General features: G+C 45.3%; 1 long non-coding RNA gene and 1 pseudogene across 1 annotated transcript in view; one reads left to right on the top strand and one right to left on the bottom strand.

Moving 5' to 3' along the window:
- LOC106725995 overlaps nucleotides 1–4,396 on the bottom strand; it is a 9,320-nt gene that overhangs the window by 561 nt on the left and 4,363 nt on the right. Inside the window, exon 2 of the long non-coding RNA XR_001362010.1 lies at nucleotides 2,497–2,632. This is a non-coding gene — a long non-coding RNA (uncharacterized LOC106725995). The remainder of the gene's footprint in view (nucleotides 1–2,496; nucleotides 2,633–4,396) is intronic.
- Nucleotides 412–1,520, top strand: LOC102259203 (annotated as a pseudogene).

The following is a 4,396-nucleotide window of genomic DNA, read 5'->3' as shown; positions in this document are numbered from 1 at the left end:
CCTTTCTGAAATCAATAAAAATATTAATATATATATATATTAAAAATAAAAAGAATAACCTCTCCAACAGGGTAACTCAGTGCCACATTCCGAATCCCAGAACAAGGTCATATTTAATGAGCTTTCTCTCTGCATTCCCACGTCTACGCCCACTCCTGTCAAGATCCAGGACAGATGGGCCATCAGTTCAAAGACCCACAGCAGGACAACCCCCATTGGCATCCTGCCCAGGACGTTCTGGAGCGAATAGCAAACATCTGTTCTCACATCTGCAACCCAGATCTAAGAAGGAGACAGCTGTTAGCCACACGCCCTCCACCCCAAGACAAAGCTTTAAAAAATGCTGATGGAAGCCAAGAATTAAAACACCAAAACAGCTGACGCCGGCTGCCGGCCGGGCGGCTGAGCGCGATGCCGCATGCTAGCCAGCCCACCGTGCGGATCAGGGAGCTCACCAACGAGAATGTCAAGTTCATCACGGAAACTACGGACCTAGCGGTGGCCAATTCTACTCGAAGGGTCTTCATCACTGCGTTGCCCACAATAGCCATTGACTGGGCTCAGATGGACGCCAATTCTTTAAATCCCTCAGTCCTCGCAGGCTTGGATGAACCCCCTCACTCGCAATGACATTGTGGACAAGCTGCAGTACTCCGGGGCTGCACGCGTGAGTTCTGCCCGAGAGCTCGGTGGAGTTCATTATGGATATGCGGTGCCATGAAGACCAGACTCATGACGTCACATCTCGGAGACCTTCATCTCCAGTAGCCCCCCGTCATTCCAGTGACATCCCAGAGCCGAGATAACGACCCCAATGACTACGTGGACCAGGACGGACATCCTCGTCGTCAAACTGCGAAAGGGCCAGGAGCTGAGACCGCGCCTATGCCCCAAAGGGCTTTGGCAAGGAACATGCTCAGTGGAACCAGACTGCAGGGGTGGCTTTGTAATACGATCCCGACAATGCCCTGAGGCACACAGTGTACCCCAAGCCAGAGGAGTGGCCAAAGAGTGAGTACTCAGAGCTGGAGGAAGATGAGTCCCAGACTTCACACGACCCCAGCAGCAAGCCGGAGAGGTTTTACTACCACGTGGAGGCCTGTGGCTCTCTGAGCCCCGCCCCATCATCCTCTCAGCCCTCTCTGGGTTGAAGAAGCTGAGTGATTCACAGACCCAGTTAAGCCACGAGATCCAGAGGGACGTCCTCAGCATAAATTAGCCGCAGCCCATCCACCTGAGCGGAAAAGGATCCGAGCAGCAGCTGTGTGCTGGTCTCCTGAGACTCTCCTAGCTCCTGAAGTCCCGACTGCTGTACTTAACTTCTTGGCAAGCCATCAGCACCAACTAGAGAGGTAGCAGAGGGGAAGAGTGCCCCTCCCAGCCTTGCTTGGTCCCAGGTAGATTACCAGGTGCCCCTGGTATTTGAGGCAGGACAGTCATTCACTGAGCATGCAGCATCCCTGGCCCTGCCTGCTGATGGCCACTTCTCACCAGAACCCAGACCTTCCTTCCCCCCTGACCTGCTTGTAGAGGTCATACTGCTTCTCTGTCAAAAACCACTGAGCTAAACCCTCCTCTTTAGGTCTAGCTTTTGACTTACTTTCTGTGTGAAAGTTAGCATTTTCAGAGTTGTGCCTTAGGTTTCTGCTGTTAGGATTGAGTGTTAGAAGTCTAATTCAGGCCGCCTACAAACCCATCCCTGCCCACCGTCAGCCTATGCTTTGCTCACATCCCAGGTGTCTTTAGACCCTGGCTGCCTCCTCCCCCACCCCAGCCCACCCCACCTCCAAATAAATCCTGTATTTCATTCTAAAAAACAAAACAAAAAACAACAAAGAAAACAAAACATAATAGAATAGGAAATAACATAATGTTGTAAGGGTAAGTATTGAGTCAGGTATGTATGTATGTATGTATGTATGTATGTGTCCCAGTGAGAAGGCTAACCCCTATTTTGTAAAACTACTGTTTGGAATTCTCTGCTATTCTTTAGACGGCCTCTTATTCTAAAAAAATATAACTTTGCTTTCTAGCCTGCTTTAGCTTGCTTGAATAATGAGGAAGATAAACTTAACTGTCTGACCTTGTAGGCCCAATACTCTCAATACTCTCAATGCCATGCCAGGTGCATTTTTTAATTGGGTAGAACTGTGTAGTTTTCAAGGCCACCAGGAGATAACCACTAAGCACACATAGAGCTGGCTCTTTCATAAAAAGGGAAGTTCTGCTTGCAGCTCTGCTTAGAATTTGAATTCATTTTCTCTAAGCCCACCGCGGTGAATAAAGTGTAACTCCAAACTCTCTGAGCATTGCTTGATTTATTCTGGTTCTCTGTAACACCAGGTCATAATATAAGGTGTATTCCTTTGAGAACTGTTCTAGGAAATCCACAATAGTTACTTGAAGAGAAGGGGGAAAGGAGCCAGTTAATCCCTTCTGTTTTACATAACAATAGGCCACGTTTTGAGATCTAGTCCCACCCCTCAATTAACCTACCAATTGATATTACTGGTATTCCAAATCAATCCAGGAGTGTTTGGCTACCCGTTTGGCATTTGAAAGCCAGACTCATTTCATTTCTATTCTCATTCACCTCCTGGCAAGCAGCCTCTTTCACTCACTTCTGGTCGGCCTGTATAGAATAAAGTGAACAGGTAAGAAACAAAAATCACATCACTCTTGTTTCTGTAAGTGGATAGATACGGACACATAAAAATAATCTCAAGGGATAAGAGAAGGAATAATAATCTTAGGGGATTAGAGAACATCTTAACCCAAGCTCCATCCTCTTTACAACTGAGAAAAAGTTACTGCCATTGCCATTAAGTGGTTTACTTGAGCTCACGCAGCAATTTAGTGATTGATTCAGAGCAAGAAACTTAAGTCTTCATATTTTCAGACAAGGGTTCTCTCTGGTATCTCGAGGCCCCCCGATAGAGAGGTGTGTGAATAGTACTGAGGTGTGGATATGTTTTCATTAAATTTTACTCAACAGTCTGCACCCTGGATTGTCTGGAACACAGCAGACAGATAGTGTGTGCAGCTGGTATGTATCTTCATTCTTTCTCAATTTACTTGGAGTCAAAGCATTTTGAAGAAAGAGGCTGAGTCCAGTTTGACCTCAGTCATCATACAGCAGCTGCCTCAGTGGGGCTGTAAGATGGCGACTCCCAGGGGTGTTCTGGGCAGTGTGTTTCCATCTCTGTAGCACCTGATGGAGAGTGTATCTGCAGTTTATTAAAATACCCATAGTTATAAAAAGTGGTTGAAACTTATGAGTTTTATGTCAGTTATACCTCAATAAGACTGAAATAGGAGGAGGAGGAGAAGGCAGAATAAGAGGAAAAAAAGGAGGAGGTATTTTCTTGTCCTGGATTCCAAGACAAAATTTTATAAGGCAAAAGGCCTAGTGGAAGTTGGGAAAAGGTTCTATCTTTTTTATGGTGAGAACATTTAAGTTCCACTCTCTTAGAAAATTTCATTTCTAAAATACAAAGTTATCAACTATAGTCACCACGTTTTACTTTACAACCTCAGACCTTATTATCTTGTAGCTGAAAGTTTGTACCCTTTTAGTAACCTCTATTTTCTCCACTCTCCATCCCCTGGCAACCACTTTTCTGTTCTATTTCTAGGAGTTTGACTTTTTAAACTTTTTAAAAAGATTTCACATGTAAAAAAAAAAAAAGAAAAGAAAAAAGAAAAAAATTTCACATGTGAGACCGTACAGTATTTGTCTTTCTCTGTCTGGCTTATTTCACTTAGCAAAATGCCCTTATTGTAAGGTCTGGGGCTGGGAAAGTAGGGTCTTTCCTGATCCCACCCGCTGAGTTGGACAAAACAACCCAGAACTGCCGAGCCACATCCTGCTGGACAATAGCTGCCATCCTGGGACCCACCAGAGCATCCTGTTGTGCTGATGGCCAATAAATAACCACCGGAGACTTCTCAAGATGGCCAGGGTGCAGTTGCACCAACTTCCCGCTCATCAATCACCCGCCACAAGCTACCTCAGATAAACCTGATTGGTCCAACAGCAGCATAAAAAATCTCTGCCAGGCATAGGCGGGTGTGACTCCCCCGGCCTGCACCTCCAGACCGTGGGACCTCACCCCGAGAGCTTCCAATAAACGCGATATTTCGCTCTTACCCTGCTTGTCTTGGTCAATTTATTGGCTTTGGTCAGATTAAATCTTACATCTCAGATTAAACCTTACATTAAACTTTACACTTATGTATCATTCATGTTGTTGCAAATGGTAGGAATTCCTTCTCTCTTATGGCTGAATAATATTCCATTACATGTATATGAAGCAGGAATTTTAGGGAAATATAGGCAGACTTAGGGATTTTTTTTAGAATTGGGGTCCATGGAAAAAACACAGGGAAAAGGTAC

The sequence above is a fragment of the Myotis brandtii genome, unplaced genomic scaffold, assembly GCF_000412655.1.
Source record: "Myotis brandtii unplaced genomic scaffold, ASM41265v1 scaffold209, whole genome shotgun sequence".
Lineage (NCBI taxonomy): Eukaryota > Metazoa > Chordata > Mammalia > Chiroptera > Vespertilionidae > Myotis > Myotis brandtii.
The sequence above is the reverse complement of the archived record's forward strand: the minus strand, read 5'-3'. Positions and strand labels throughout refer to the sequence as shown.